General features: G+C 46.5%; 1 protein-coding gene and 1 pseudogene across 3 annotated transcripts in view; one reads left to right on the forward strand and one right to left on the reverse strand.

Annotated features, from left to right (window-relative positions):
* Positions 1–17,199, reverse strand: part of LOC126529666 (muscle calcium channel subunit alpha-1-like) — a 607,411-nt gene that overhangs the window by 325,053 nt on the left and 265,159 nt on the right. The window lies entirely within an intron of this gene.
* LOC140213182 (uncharacterized) lies at positions 11,930–13,175 on the forward strand (annotated as a pseudogene).

The following is a 17,199-nucleotide window of genomic DNA, read 5'->3' on the forward strand; positions in this document are numbered from 1 at the left end:
GTACAAACCAAACTTCCAGTGCGCCTTAAAAATCACGACGAAAATCTCCCCGCGCTCTCCGCTACAACGACGCCAAATCCCGGGCGTTTCTTTAGAACGTGAAGTCCGATTGATCAAGTCAACAACTAATTAATCAACCAAACAAATTTATCAATGTTTATGCTGTAGAGCGGCCAGTTTGGTTAGTTGATGGATGTTCATTTCGTAAGAAGGTGGTATTGAGCTAAAAACAGACGGACAATGGAAGTAAAAGTGGGCAGGACGCGAGCAGACTCACAACTGAATTTTAGTGGGTGAAAGTTGACATATATACAATGAACAAAAAGGTGTCATCATGCTCAGAGGACATCCAAAAACGCTGCCGTCACAATTTGACATCCGGCTATTGCACCTCACAATCGGCAAGTACAGCTGAAGGATCGCTAACACATACACTTGTTCTCTTTTTTATAACATACGCCTCTAAGAAATCCAGTATGCAGCGGTTCCTATGATAATGTAGAAACTTTTTTTTTTATAGCAGCGGAAGGCGCATCTACTTTGTCTCTTTCTCACAAACGCTGCAATGTTTGGCTTCGTGGGAATACTCGTCAGATGACCCATTCTTAAATGTTCCTTTAAAACGATATTAATGCAGCTTCCCGTCTGACCGACATAAACGCAGTCGCTGTAGAATGGGAATTCATAAACCACAGCGCACGCGTATGCAGGGAACAAACAGTGACCTGTAATTTACATGGCAGACAAAAGGGCTATGGCTAGGCGTCATTTCAATCCTTCTCAGGACCTGTGCACACCCACGGGCTATATTTAAAGGAGCAGAAAACACCACGTTCACCCAATACCGTTGCTACACGTTCTTTAAATCGTGTGACAACTTATGTTGGTAACGGATCACTGTATACCTATTAGAAATTGTTTTAGGCGCGAAAAGTAAGACACGGACAGCAGGATAAAAGACACAGACAGGCGCCTGTCCGTGTCTTTTGTTCTGTTGTCCGTGTATTATCTTTTGCGCCTAAAACCATTTCTAAAAGCCATGTACGAACTAGCCCGGCAGAAGATGTTACTAAACACAGCATATCTCCTTAGCTCCTGGTTGCAGCCTTGGGTAGAAGCAGTGACGTCACACTTAACCTTCTTAATCAATTTTTAGCAATCTGATCCAAACACAGGGCTCGGATAACAAGCTGTATTCCGTCCGATCACTCGATGTGCAGTACTCTCCGCCACAGCGTGGAGGCAAGATTTCAGTAGGGCAGCACCAATGCTGGACGACAACGCCGTTCTTTTTTTTTTAATGGCTTTCCGAAGAAAAACTTAGGGGGCTTTCATGGATATGACATGGTAAAACTAGCAGGTGTGGGTCACTTCAAAGCGCAGGCGAATATCCAAATATTTGAGCTCGTTCTCATGATGCAGTTCAACTGTGAAGTTGAACGTGAAGAAGTAGTGAAGAATAACGTTGGGCAACGTTACCAACTCTTGAAAAAATATACACCCTTTGGAGCTCATCTTGTCCCGCAACGATAATCGTCATCCGTCTTGTCAGGATTTCCCTTTTTAACGCTGCGAGCCCGGTACTTCCAAGTCACGAAGGGCTTCCGTGTTATCAGCGTGACAGAGCATTCTCGACAAAAAGTGCACACTCTAAAAAATGTTTGCACCCTTTGGGGTGCATATCTGCCACACAACGATAATCGTCATCTGCCTTGATGCGTTTCCTTTCTTTAACGCTGCGAGCCCGGTACTTTACAGTAACGAACGGCATGCGCGTTATCAGCATGACATAGCATTCCCGACAGGAAAGTAGCGCGCGCGGCGTTTTCAAGAAAAGAAACGCATCAAGGCAGATGACGATTATCGTTGTGTGGCAGAGATACACTCCAAAGGGTGCAAACTTCTTTAGAGTGCACTCTTAGGCAAAGTTACCCACCCCCTTTGATGTGTATCTCTGCCACACAACGATAATCGTCATCTGCCTTCCTTGTGTTTCCTTTCTTGAAAACGGCGCGCCCGCTACTTTCCTGTCGGGAATGATATGTCATGCTGATAACGCGCATGCCGTTCGTTAGTTGAAAGTACCTGGTTCACCGCGGTAAAAAAAGGAAATGCAGACAAGACAGCTGACGATTATCGTTGTGTGGCAAAAGGGTGTAATTTTGCTTAAGAGTGTAGCGAGCGCTTAGTTTTCGAGAAAGAAAACGCAAGCAAACGGATGACGACTGTGGTTGTTGGACAAAAAAGCAACAAAGGGTGTAAACTTTTTTAAGAGTGTGGGGTGAGCGTGGTGTTTTCTGTTCCTTTAAATATGGCCCGTTCGTGTGCACACACCCCTAGAAAAATGTACACCATTTGAGGTGTATATTTGCCACACAACGATAATCGTCATCTGTCTTGCTTGCATTTCCTTTCTTGAAAACTCGGCGCTCGCTACTTTCCTGTTGAGAATGCTCTGTCATGCTGATGACACGCATGCCGTTCTTGATTTGGAAGTACCGGGCTCGCAGCGTTAAAGAAAGGAAATGCGGACAAGACAGATGACGATTATCATTGTGTGGCAAGATACGACAAAAAGGGTGCATTTTTGTTTAAGAGTGCAGGTCCTGAGAAGGATTGAAGAGACGCCTAGCCAGAGCCATTTTGTCTGCCATGTAAACCAGAAGTCACTGTTCCCTCTGCATGCGCTGCGGTTTTTGAATTCCCATTCTCCTGCGGCTGTGTTCATGTCGGTCAGACGGGACGCTGTATTCATGTCCGTTTAAAGGAACATTTTAAGAATCGGTTATCTGATGAGTATTCCCACGTAGCCAAACATTGCAGCGTTTGTGAGAAAGAAACAAAAAACGCGTGCCTTCCGCTTCTAAAAAAAACTACGATTCTATACCGTCATAGGGACCGTCGTACACGGGAGCTGTTCGAGGCATATATTATAAAAAAGAAAACACGTGTATGTGTTAGCGATCTTCCCCCTGTACTTACCAATTCTGAGGTGCCATTCCTGGACGCGAAATTTTGACGGAAGCGTTTCTTGGATGGCCTTTGAGCGTGATGGCATCTTTTTGTTCATTGTATATAGTACGTCATGTTTCACCGAATAAAATTCAGTTTTTTGTCTGCCCGGGTCCTGTCTACTACTACTTCTGTTTTCGATGTGTTTTTAGCGCAATACCCCCTTTTTACGATGTTTATGTTATTTATGGTTTACTAGCGCCCCCCCCCCAAAAAAAAATATGTAAAAGCCCTTTTAAACTTCAATTTGTGTGATTTTTAGCTACAAATTGTCAAAATTAATCCCGAGTCCGTCACTATGGCGCAACTCATAGTAACATCATGGTTCTCGCGCGTAAAACAACCGAATTTATTTTAGAATAAAGGGCTGAAAAGTGACACAGAAAGTAAAAGAGAGACCACTGGTAGCGCGCATGTCAAGACGCGCGGCAAGTCTGTAGGTGGCGTAACAGGCGTATGGCATTATCCTCTCCCCACCCCTCACAGTTAGCCAAGTTAAACTCCTGAAAATTTCCCTTCGATTATTGCGAACTTCGATACGAGTAGACTGAAAGGCTAGCTGGTATCGCATCGCGTAAGGCATACCGGTATCGCAGTACGTGGAATAAACCACCGGTTACTATAGCGCGGTGTCTTCGTCTCCTGGTCGTTCTGCGTGCCCCAATTGCGCAAGACGATCGAGTTGTGAACTTAGGGCTGCATAAAAAGAAGAAAAAAAGTAATAATCAGACGTTTAAACTTGTCGCGAACCTTGCCGCCTGTTTTCCAAATTTAGTGACCCACCGATACATTCTACGTTTCATATAATTCTGCACTCAAGCACAAGTCCCCGTGATTAAATAAAGCACGCTTTTCTGTGCAACAATACAGAGAAACAAAGCTCTTTCCGCGCTGGTTCGCTCGAAAACCAAGCATTGTGACAGACGGAACGGTGCTAGCCAGGCGAGCCTTCAAGGTCTCCTGCCCTTCCGAGAACGATGTCCATCCGAAGCCACCACGTGCCGGCATTCGCATGCGTACAACAGCGTCGCAGCGGTAGTTTTTCCTCTGGGTGATATTGTGAGAAACTCTACGAAGTAGCCCGTCTTCACGGATAAATATCTAGCCAAATTCATGACGTAACGTCGAGCTAATCGGGAACTTCTTTCGTATGGTAAAGATCAGTGGGCCGGCTGGCTTTGGGAGCCCACGGCACAACCACAAGTGAGGCAGTGCAAGGGGGCGTGGCGTGGGCCTCGTTTGAAGTCGGAGAAGCGAGGAGCAAAATCAGTTTTGATGAAATACTCAGGAACATGGATCGAAAGAAATGGGTGGCACACGTATCTGTACCTGAAAAACGTGGACACAGAATGGAGGAAGAGGTCAATGAAGTTGGCAGCCAAGTACAGTGTGACTGAAAGTGTAGATGGACAACGAAGAGGAATCAGAAAGAAAGTGAGAGAAACAGAAACAACGAATTGGATGCAAGGAATGTAAACAAAACAGACCATGGAAATTTACAAGAATGAGAAGAAAGAAATTAGTAGAGGAGATCTGTACGATAACTCGAAGGAAAGTGCCTCGCTATTTGAGGCTCCAGTTGATTGCCCAAGGACAAAAACATACCGGAGCAAATATTCGCAACTAGGTGAGGCATGTGTATTCTGCAGCAAAAATCCGGAGATCACTCAACACATGCTAATGGTATACAAAGGAATTCACCCTGTGGCACCCCCAGGTAATGTATACCTTCCAGAAGCACTTGGGTTTAAAGTGGACGGAAGCGTCAACCGGTCAGCAGTCGAGATAAGCACGAGACATTTAGAGCATTGGTGAAAAAAAGCAGTGAAGGGATTGAGATGACCGGATCTGTTACAGGCATAGGCATCCGTAGAAGGTAGATAGAGAAGTTGTCATTAAAAAAAAAGGTTAAGAAGATGTGCACAAAGTGCTAAGATAAGAAACCTTTATAGGATACCTGATTAAATCAAGTAGGCTAGGTGTCTATTTGTAACCGCCCCGTTACCAAGTGGATGTCAATAAATCATCATCATCGTACATTTACGTCTTTTCTAGCTTACCAAGTCTGTTCTTGCGGTAAGTGGGGCGTTCGCGGTCTTGCGGAAGGGTAATTTACTAATACAACTGGACAGCTTTAAGCATTAGCTCCGCAGAGAACTCAGTTTCAAAACCCCAAAGCGCTTCGGATACTTCGTGCCAGTAAAAATCTCCTCTTCTGCGAAGGAGATCTTGCGATATCCCGCAAATATTGATTTGTAGCTCGTATGCTAAGCGGCACAGGCTTTCGCGTGGTTTTAAAGACTTTTCTGCAAGACGTGCGTTGCGTCCCAGCAGCCTCCTATAAACCGCTGGCACGCAAGATTCTTTCGTATGTCACACCACGCCAGATGAGAGAATTGTCTGTATTAATATATTATATCTTTTTACCCTTGGGTCTAACATCCAGGAGGAGGAAAAGGAAGGAAGGAAAGGTAGGGAGGTGAACCCGACGCACGCCTGGTTTGCTACCCTAGACTATGAAAGGGCTTTAAGGGAAGAAAAGAAAGGAGAGGGAGGAAAGAAGGTACTCTCGGTGTGAGTACAGGCGGTTGTCCATAACTTCGCGCCTATAATCGGTCAGTGAGGCCAGTCACTTTCATGAAACGTTGACGTGCACGCAGTGGCGTACCTAGGTCGTCTGGCACCCGGGGCCCATAGGTCTTCTGTCACCCCGCCCCCTCCGGGTTTAGCCCGCGGAAAGAGGGGTGTCTTCAGACGTAGATGACACCCCCCCTCCTGGCCCCTTGCACCCGGGGCCCACGGCCCCCCGGCCCCCCTCGTTGCTACGCCACTGAGTGCACGCGTCGCTTTGTAAGCCTGCGACGCATGGGGCCATGGTGCGAGAATCTTAGTCTCTGAAAATGTTCTGTTATCTAATCGGTTTAACACCCTCTGGAGAACGTCGCGTTCGTTGTCATAGAGATCACAGAAACATCACACGTGCTCAATCGTCTCTTCACAGTTGCAGGAGTAACAGATCGGTGTGTCGGACATTCCAACAAGGAATGAGTAGGCTTTCGTAAAAGCCACCCCTAACCAGAGGCGGCACAGTAAAGTTACATCATGGCGGGAGAAGTTCGATGAAATCTGCAGCTTCAGTGTAGGATCTAGCCGGTCGAGACGGGAGTGTTCCACGGGGTGTTCCACGAACTTTCAGTCTTGGTTTGAGAAAGTAAACGAAGACCTCTCGCGGCATCTGTCCTTGATAAGGGTATAGGAAGTGTCAGGGTTTCTTCATGGGCTGACCGATCGGCATCGTCAGCAAGGCCATTTCCGACGATGTCACAGCGCCCCGGAAGCCATTGGAACATGATGTCATGTCCGTTTATGAGCGCTTGATGGCGAACGTCTCTGGTCTCAAACACCAGTTGGTCATGGGTCTTGCGTCGTAAGACTGAGTGCAGACTCTGAAGGGCTGCCTTGGAGTAAAAAAAACAAACAAAACTACCCGCATAAGGTGTAGAGTGCTAGGGTTGGTGGCTCCACCACGTCGGGGATGGTCGGACCTAAATTAATTAGGATTCTAGGGTTTTTTTTTAACATACATCATCTGCACGCTACACGTGCGTGTCTCTTTTTGTGTGTGCGTTCCGACTCTTCGGGCATGCGGTCACCGTGGCTGCGGCGCAAACCGGCGCCGACCTCGTGCCAAGCAGCACCCTGCCATAGCTACCTGTAGCCATCGCGGTGGATGAGAGGCACTTTTCACACGAAGGCTCACCTAACGTCTCTGCCTTGCAAGCACACGGTAGAGGTGCAGCGCAACGTATCCTCCTTGAACCGAAGCCTTTCCGTGCTTCACGACCACCACTACCAAACACACAGCGCTAAGAGCTGCATGCGAGGATCATGCTCCCTTGTATACGTATAACAAAATATATGTTTGCGTATTTACATTCAAGCTCGAGTACCTCTCCTTTTCTACTTTGTAAGCTTTAAGCCCGAAAGAAATACCTTGGGTCAGCAAGTGACTTCATTATGCCAGTTCTCTGGAAATAATTTTTGCCTAATGTTGTATTTGCTCAAGCTTGTTTTTTCTTTTACACTTCGTGTCTGAAAGAAGCGCATTCACTATTCTTTTTTAACCGATTATCTTTTCTTTGCTTCATTTCCTGATATGTACGTCCTTGTCTGCCGTAACACGATGAGCACTCAATTTAACTAACTCACTTGGTGGTTATTGCACGCCGACGGTATTCTCTTGAGTCAGTTTATTTTTTTTCTGACCTCCGCGGCAGCTCATCTGTCATAGCTTTACGCTGCTGAGCCCTAGGTCGTGGGTTCAATTTCTCGCCGTGGCTACCTCATTCCGATCGTGGCTTAATACGAAAACGCTCACGTACCTCCCTTTCGGTGCACTTAAAGGATCCCAGACGGTAAAAAATTAATCCGAAGCTGCGCACAGCGGCGCTCATCCACTGTGCAGCTGCCAAACGTTATACCCTAGAAGTCATTTCTTTATTATTTTTTTAAGTTTGTACTAGCTTGAGTGCTCCTGTGAAAAAGGGCCGGTCCTTCTACTTCCGAAGTCGCAGCTGTTCCAGACAGCAATATATTTCACCTCCCGCCAGCATCGCCGTCTTATTGATAGCGTGCCGTCTTGGGACGACGCGCCGCAAACAGCTGCAACAAATCAGCTGCAACAAAAATAGACCGGTATATTGTGCGGGGACGGACACGAACGCAACAGCAATATAAAATCGTGTCCCACTTTTTTTTTTTTCACCGATGTTACGCCCACAGAGGTACGAGTTTACGTTTTCATCTGTGCTACACAGAAAAGACTTGTGGGGAAAGAGACAGATTGCATTTTTGAAACGCAATGACAGACTCTCTACGCTTGACAAAAGAACGCTACAAGCAGCCTGGCCCACAAAAGGCGCACGATTCAATCCTACCATCAGAATTCTAAAGAACCTTTGACTGCTTGCACGGAAAAACAGAGCGCTGAGGTATGCGACAAAGCGACCCGAGTGAATCGTGACGGCAAGTTTCTCATCTCTAATGCAAGTCACTGATGTCAAGAAGCTGAAATCACGCTGACGTAGCGAAAATTATGCACAGTCGGAAGGATCAGAGAGAATTTTCCAGTTCATTCGTGCTGCAGAGGCGTAGCGAGCGTAAATCTGTGATGTCACAATCAGTGATTAGCTGTTAAATTATGTCTACATTTTTCTTTTCGTGCTACACTGCACCCTCAAGAAATTTAAGTGGAAATGTGGATAAAAGCGGCTTTTAAAATCTTCTGAAGACTATACTAGTGCCAGATTATTCGCTCAAATAGCTCAAAATGGGTTTGTGATGCGCGAAGGGACAGATTATAATAAGCGAGCGAGGATGATGAAATGTAATTAAATTGAGCCAGATATTGTATATCATTGGTGCAGCTATATACCTGATAGCAAAGGGCAGAAAATCAGGCCTAGTGCCACAAAAAAGTTGACAGTCACTTTAGCCTACGCTAAAGATGATTAAGGCGAAAGCCTGAGTGCTCCAGAGACATTAATTAAATTACTTGACATTCTCATTCGAATGCTTTGTTACTACCTATTACTTGCTTTCCCCTACCAAAGCTCGTGGGAAGAAGTGCCTTAATTAACGCTATCTTAATTAACTGTACCTTGATTCGACGATGTTTAGCCACGTCGCAGCCAAGTCGAAATAGCCACGTCGCAGACCACTTTCATGACACACGAGCGCCGGCAACGCGTCCCTATACGACGTCCGTCAAAGGCGTCTACTACGGCGTCCGCGATTCGCGGAGCTAACGCCGTAGTAGACGCCGTGGTTGTGTCCACTCTGTACGGAGCAGCCGGCCTCACCCCCTGCCTCGCGCGCCACAGGAGAGGACAGGCACCAGGGCCTCGTTCCTCGCTCCCGCAAGAGAGCTGAACCCCGTTCGCCGGCTCATCCTCACACGCGTTCAATGATACGGAACCTCACGGCGATGGCGACAGCAGAAATTCGCCTGGAGTGTCCATATAATTGCTATCGCAATAAAATTCGGCAGAACACATCTAACAGTGACTGCCAACAGCGTTTATCATTTAACAAATTTTGCGACACAACGTAATGCCACCGCCAAAAAATTTTGGAGGACGCTTAAGCTTCGCGTTTAAGAGTGTAACGCGATGGCATTCAAAGATCCCTGACTGCTTCTCACGCTCTCCGGCAACTGGAGCGCATGTTTACCGGGAGATGCTGGCTGCGAACGCTATGCACGAAGCCTGGCTCTCTGGTAGAAACACGGCCTTTTGCGTGGGTCGCAATGCGATGGAGGCCAGCGCCAGCTCCAAAGCCTGCAAGGAAGATTTTGCTTGCGCTAATTCTGGGGGTGACCATCCAGCGACTTTCGGTGGCTGCCCCTTCCGTGTAAGCGCCTTATACCGTCGAGTGTCATTCATTAGTGGTCCCAAACCACGACCTACTGAGAAGCCGATACCTGGAAGTGACGAGTTCCCTGCGTTAGAGTCGGAAGTTCGTGGCGTGGTAACAAGCAACGTCAGTGAGCGACCTGGCCCTAGCAAGACGGCAAAGTTTTCTGTGGGTGAGTCGGTTGTTTGATCTGCTTCAGCAAAAAGTGTCCAAGATCCTCAGCGACCAGATCACAGCCAGACTCGACAACATGGAGGACATTCCCTCGCCTCAAAAGAGACGAACAAACCAGCTGCAGCCGCCAAGAGTGGGTCCCCGTCCACAACTTTTGTTGAAGTTGTGAGGCAGTGCGTACAGCAAAATAAGGAGCTCAAAAATCAGGACCTGTCCCACCTTCTGCGAGTTTTGTTTCAAGCCCTGCGTTCATTTGTTCAAGTGATGCAGACTGGCACCCTGAAGAACTTTCTACAGCTCGTTCTTTCCTTCGATTCCATGATTACCACCTTCGCAGCGACCTTTACCTTATAATATGGCTAGTCTTCTTCAACCTCGTGCAACTAAATATCACCGAAAAGTGCGTTTATTATGCAATGGAACTGCGCTGGGAGTATAAGTCGATTAGCAGAATTTAAATTATTTCTGAAAGATACGTGTGTTCCAGTATTGGCCCTCTCGGAGGCTGGCCTACCAAGCGGGAGATCTTTGACAGGATATGTCGCCCATAAGAATTGCAGCATAAGGCCATTTCCCGCGGTAAGTGCCGCCCTTTACATACTAAGAGAGATTCCTCATGGGGCTTTCAACGTCACCGATCTTTGCACCGATAGTATTGAGGTAGCGGCTGTGAGGATACGGCTTGGCTTCCGAACTCTTTCTGTTGCATCCGTATACGTGTCTCCGCGGAAGAAGGTAGCAATGGATTTGTTTCTCCGGGAGCTTTGTACCGTTGCCTAGCGCCCCGAATTATCTGCGGTGACTTCAACGCCCATCACTCTGTCTGGAGTGACAGGAACACAGACTCCCGCGGACGCAAACTTGTAGAAGTTATCGACAGTTTGCACCAGTGCGTGGCCAATGACGGAAGTCCCACTTTCTTCCGGCCTCCAGCCTCAGCCATATCTATAGACCTAACCTCGCATTCACCTGACGTCCGTGTGAAGTGGTCAACTGCACCTCACCGCATGGGAAGTGATCAATATCCAATTTTAGTGTTTACTGCCGACTTCCATATGCGCGGCGCTAAAATGAGCCATGTTGTTAATTGGGACAAATACAGGGAGCAACTTGCAAGTGTTTCTGGAGATGTGATAGACAGAATGATTTATGGTAAGATTGCTTCTACCACGGCGGTCAAGTTGCCTAATCATTTTCCGACTCCGGATTTAAGATTCAGGAACCTTTGCGCAGCGCGCAGAAGGGCGGAGCGACAACTGATGCGGAAGAAGGACGACAGATCCTTGAAGACGACCTTCAACAGGCCTAACTCTGCCAACTTTTAAGAATGTTTACCATCGAACATAGTGGGTAATCTGGTTTGCACGACAATACTGTGCGTCCCGCGCTGCTCTCGCTGCTGTCGCTATGCCACGATGCATTTTTCTTATCTCTACCGAAGTTTCTGCGGTGACGCTCTTCCTTAAGGGGATATAGTAGGGTCAATCGACCAAAAACTGATTTTTTGATTTCATCAATAAAAAATAATACACACTGTGGGGAGCAAAATAGGGCAGCGGCGAGCGTGTAGGAGCGCTCTAAGCCATTTAAGAATGGCGCCAAAAACCGCACCTCCCGGTATTTAAAAATGACAGACGCGAGGGTTTGTTTACATGTTGTTTTCCGTCATTTTTTCAGTGTTTACGTAATTTTTTAGAATAAATGTGGTTAGATCTGTTAAGTACATTCACTTTTTGGCATTTTTTATAAGTTGCGATTGCAAATTTCTCCATCAGGGATGCTTCTATAGCGAATCGAAGCCTACTGGTTGTTTTTTGTTGTGGATACCTTCCGCGCGTGTTATTTGACATTGTATTGCCGGGTATTTTGCCTCATTGTGGTAAGAACGGCTGGGAAGCGGACGAGGAAGAGGAAGTTTCGCGGCAACCAATTTACAAAGAAAGAAACGAACGAGGAGCCGGCGCGTCGAAGTGCTAGTTTTTCAAAAATAGGGGTGAGTGCGCCATGTGACACATTCGGTGTGGAAGAGGCTACCGCTTGAGGATTTCGTTTCGTTAACATTGAGATCCTTCGAGACTTTCTGCGGGAGTCGGCATTATGCAAGAAATGCGGGAAAGGTGAGCTTCAGCTAAACGAACAAATTGATGAGAGGAGTGGACTGACGTGTACCCTGAATGTCTGTTGCGATGAATGCGGTGCGACGAGCTCATTCAAGACATCTAAGCGATCACAAAGAGGCTTGTTTGAGGTAAATGAACGGTTTGTTTTTGTGCTACGGACATGTGGAAAAGGACTGCTGGCTGGCCGTGTGATATGCGCTGTTATGAACATGCCTCCGCCGCCTACGAAATTTGCGTCGTACACTGAGCGCCTACTTCATGCAACAGCGACAGTTGCTTCACGAAGCATCACCCTGGCCGTTGACGAGGTTAAGGCTGACATGCATGGCAGTTCCCAACCACAAGAAATCGCTGCTACTGTGGATGAAACCTAGATGAAGAGAGGGCATTCATACCTGCATGGTGTCGTCACACTCATTTCAGCTGACACAGGCAAGGTGCTAGACTGCGAAGTGGAGACTAAGTTCCGTTATTTGTGTTCGCGAAATCTCCACACTGACAGAAGGCAAAACGAGTGCAAAGCAACACACATTGGACCGTCTGGAGGTATGGAAGTTGCGGGTGCTGTGAAGATTTTTGCGCGGTCTGTCGAAAAACATGGAGTGATGTACACCAAATATATTGGTGACGGGGACAGCGTGGCATACTTTGCTGTGAAAGAAGCAAAACCCTATAGCAAAGACATGGAAAACTAGTGTGTCGGCCATGTGCAAAAGCGTATGGGAACCAGGCTTAGAAACCTGAAGACTAGTTTGAAAGGTAAGAAGCTGTCAGATGGACTTTCACTATCTGGGTGAGGCCGTTTCACAGAGAAGGATGTTGACTCCCTGCAATTTTACTACGGCAAGGCCATTCGTGAGAACACTGATAGCTTAGAAAGCATGCGAAAGGCCGTGTGGGCAATCTATTTTCAGAAGTTATCCACTGCCGAAGAGCCCAACCGTGGACTGTGCCCCAAAGGAGCGTCATCACGGTGTGGGTACAACCGTGCCCTCAGCGAAGGTAATACTGAGGCATATTGCCATAAAAACAGCCTGCCAACTGCTGTTTTAGAAGCAGTCAAGCCAGTGTTCCAGGCTTTATCACCACCAGGCCTTCTGAGCAAGTGTCTCCACGGCAGGACAAAGCACCAACGAGTCAATGAATCAGCTGATTTGGTGCCGCTGTCCGAAAACAACAGTTGTTGGCACTGACACGTTGAAACTTGCCACTTGCGGTGCTGTGGCGTACTACAATCACGGCAATCAAGCGCGAATCGCTGTTTTGGAAACACTTGGCGTCACGCCAGGTGTGTTCTGTACAGTCGGCCTGAACCGGCTTGACAAGCAGCATGTTGAAAGGTCTGAGTTTCGAAGCTCATCGGAAAGCAAGGAGCATCGCAGAAAAAAGAGAAACAGGAAGAAAGGCTTTGGGGAAGACGCCAGAAAGTGTGTGTACTCTGCTGGTGCATTTTGAACTGTTGTAGTGCAGGTGCGAACATAAAGATGCGTTTTTCTCAAAATCCCTTTTTTCAAGTTTTTCGGAACTTGACGTACCTTTTGTGGAAAACTATGCAGCTGATTACGCTGAAATTTTCCCTGATTATTCTCACATCCCTTGCAAGTAATCTGAACCTAAATGTTTGAAAAAATGACTCAGTTATCATTAAAAAAAGGAAGATTATTAGAAAGGCCCTCCACGGTACGAGAAATGTGACAGCAATATTCTTTTTTCTTGTGATGACAATGCGGGAAAGCATTTTTTAAAGGTTCCAGTTAAACCCACTATTATACGGAATTATTGTGCGAAATTTCACGGTCATGCTGTTTTTGTTTCCGAGAAAAGGTAAATCTTATTTTCCATCATTGCTTAAAATTTGGTTCTCAACTACAAAAAAATAAAAAGGGCTGCAGTGAAAAAAATACATCATTTAAGGCCAACGCTTTTCCCATTGAGCGTGCAGAATTTCGCGCTAATATGTAGAACAGTTGTTGAAATATAAAGCTAAAACCAAGATGGCTCATGCACCCTACCATACCCCCTTAAAAAAATATCGCCACGACATTAGGAACAGTGAAGCAGCACGAAAGACACGTACTCAGATGGAGACGTTTGCTTGCTCAACCTTGCTTCCTTGAACGCGAACTGAAAAGTTTTTACCCACCCAATAGGAGAACGAAGCTGTTGTAGACGTGTCGGCTCGTTCTCCCAGCGCTTCGAGTTGTCAAATAAACCGGCCTCACACCGTGATCAGCCAGCCTCCTGGTTAGCTCAGCAATATAGCGACCGCCCCGGAAAGGCGTTGGTCGCTGGTTCTATCCCTGGACTTTCTTTCTTAAACTGCGATTTTTATTTTCTGTAAAACCTATTTTGGCTTCCTTTGTAGATTTATGTCAGTCAATCAACCAATCAATCAATTAATCAATCAAATTATTTTATTTATTTCAATGTATAGTGCAGAAAAGCATTCCAGGGCATAAAGACCGTTTAAGAATCTTGACTACAGGCCCAACCAACCGCAGTTACAACATACCGTAATTACCACAAAAATGCAAAAGTATTGCAAGTCGATGTCAAATTTTCGTTTTCACAGAACTTCCTTCCCCTTGCGAGCTTCTGTACAAATGATTTACCACCATCTTCCATAACTGTTCGCATCTTTGTTGTAGCTTTTGTACGTATTTATCATAATAATTTGTTTTATTATGCATGGCTTACTTGTTTGATATGTTTATCACTCGACCTGCCATTAGCTAGTGTACATTCTCGGTGCAGATAGTTTATACTTATTCCATGCGATTGATAAATAAACGTCTATTTATTTATTTATTTATTTATTTAAAGAAACGATTGCGCCAGGTTTGCTAATAACAATTATTTTTTGCTAGCTACGGTTTCTACTAATTACGGTAAATCATCGTCATCGTTCTGTGCGATCACATTGTGGAATCATTTACCCATCTCTCTAAAATGCAGTTTCTTCAATTTCATTCATGAAATTAATAAAAGAATATTTGCTAAATTTTTGGTGTTCCTGCTTGTACTATATTTGTGTTTTGATATACCGTAATTATTTCTCAAATTCTTCGTCTTTTGCTTTCACGCATTTTTATGTTTTCTATTCCGTTATGCTTATTGTTATTTCTTCATGTATTATTTATACATAATCTTCACCGAGGCTTGCGCTGCAGTCTTGTACTTTGGGAACCTCGTCTGTATACTTTATATGCTGTAATTAACCTATGATGTAATAATAATAATAATAATAATAATAATAATAATAATAAACTTTTTTGATTGATTGATTGCCTTCGACAGTTCTACCGCTCATAAGATCAACTAAGCCTAGTTTCCCTCCCGAATTGCCGCGACATCCGTTTCACGGTTCACAGACACAAGCGGGCGTTGTGATAACACCGGCGACTAGCCAAGTGTTCTGAAGCTGATAGCCGCCTATACAAGCCAACGACCGGGTAAACGAAGAACAATGTTTACGCTGCTCGTCAACCGAACGAGCTGGGCTATCGGGACCGGCGTCGCTTTTTGAGAACGCCCGCTGAGCCGTGCTTAGACGAAATCTTTTCACAGCGGAAGGAAGGATTAGCAGCGGAGGCACTTGGGGTTACCCGTCACGCCTGCACTCGGTCAGTTGAAATGGGTAAATTTTAGAAATTACGTCAGTGCCCACATTGCATGGTGATTCGGCGACGCGTGAGACCAAAGCCCAGGAATATGTGTCTGCAGTTTGTTTAGATGCCAGCAGAGTCAAGAGCGTTCGAATAAAGTCCCACTCGATGTCAACACGTGTTCAAAACCCCCGTAGGTGTTTCATTTTCTCTTCACACCTGCACGTCTCGTCCATGGCGGAAGTTTCAATAGATCTTAACTCCAACCGACACAGTTTTCTTTTTTCTCTCTTTTTAATATAATTATCGACAGCGTGTGACGCTAGCTAGATGCCAATCATTAATTACGAAAATTTATAGCAATATCTCACTATTGAAAGATCCCTATGTCATGGAAAGCAATGCGTACTGCTATTTGGCCTCCCTCCCTGCTGTACACACCATGAGCTCTCATACGGGATCTCAATAAACTTGGTGTACTTCCGCTCACCTGGCACTACGCCTTCGAGACTAGCTAGACACGGAATAGGGTATATCTATACATCGCTAGCGAGAAGCTCTGTTCAATTTGCGAGGAATCTCCAACTCATTCCGCTCCTTAAGACAGCTTCTTGCTGAGCTCACTGTTTAGCAGGCAAAGCACGCTTTACAGGATGCACTCTTTTCTTTACAAGAAAACACTGTACAGACAGCATTAACTCAACACTTCAGAGCCAAAACATGGAATATTCCTTTGATAAAAGAACAAATTAACGCTCTCGTAAACGAAAATCAGCCAGATGTGCTTAGAACATTTTTTCGTAACTACTGAAATACGAAATGGTGGACTACGGCTGCAGAAAGGATACCGATATAGTGAATAGTTATGCCGCACTACACAAGCTCACCTATAACGAAGTTCTACTGTATTCCTCTCTGGCTGCAGGTGACGGCTATCGCCGGATTATCGTCGCTGTTATCGTGTCCTAGCTCCCGCGCAGGGCACAACTTCTGTATTCGACTACACCGACAACATATGAGATCGTCTATGTTATATCGTGCGTTTAAACGACTGAAACGTTTACTGAGTTGCACAAATACACTAACGCCTCAGAACTCTTGACTTTAACGTGCACAATGGTGCGAAATAATTTCGTGCCATAGGTGACGGACAGTACGGCAGGAAACCACTTGCATCGACATCGACGCCCCACACGCAAGGACTACTCACTCGCCCCCGCTCAATTACCGAACAAGCGGTAACTGCCTGGCACGCGCCACGGGGGATACGCGACGGGGCACTTGCGCCGAGCGGACCGCGTCTGTGGCCACCGCAGGAATGCGCATAGAAGTCCCCGAGAGAGATGAAAGAGCCATCCATTAGTTGATGGCGAGCAGACAAACGAACAGGAGCCCACATTGCTCCGAGGAACGGCGGCCGCCAAGGAATGCGGACCCCGCATTCCGACTCGAGTGGAGACCCGCGGCAGAAGCACTTCTCCCCGTCCGGACTCGCGGTTTGCCGCGCGAAGGGCTTCACCTTGCGCGGCGCGGCAATGTGCGCGCTTATCGCCACTGCGCGTAAGTGAGGCCAGCTAGTGTGGTCCACGACCCTGCGCGCGAAACTGCTGCACAAGTCGAACAGCATGAGCGGGCAACTACGAGTAAGGCGGCGGGCCATACGCGCGCGCATACACGCACGCAAGACACGGACACGCACGCAAGAAGAAGTATTCTTGCGAGACCCGAACGGCCAGAGTTCCAACAAAACTAATCCAAACTCTCTCCAGACAGTTAGTAACACGGCAACCGCATTAAACACCAACCATTTCGCACCCACCAGCACGCCATTCCACGTAGTTTAGCGTCCTACCTGCACTAACACTCCAGGGGAG

The sequence above is a fragment of the Dermacentor andersoni genome, chromosome 9 (genome assembly GCF_023375885.2).
Source record: "Dermacentor andersoni chromosome 9, qqDerAnde1_hic_scaffold, whole genome shotgun sequence".
Taxonomy (NCBI): Eukaryota; Metazoa; Arthropoda; class Arachnida; order Ixodida; family Ixodidae; genus Dermacentor; species Dermacentor andersoni.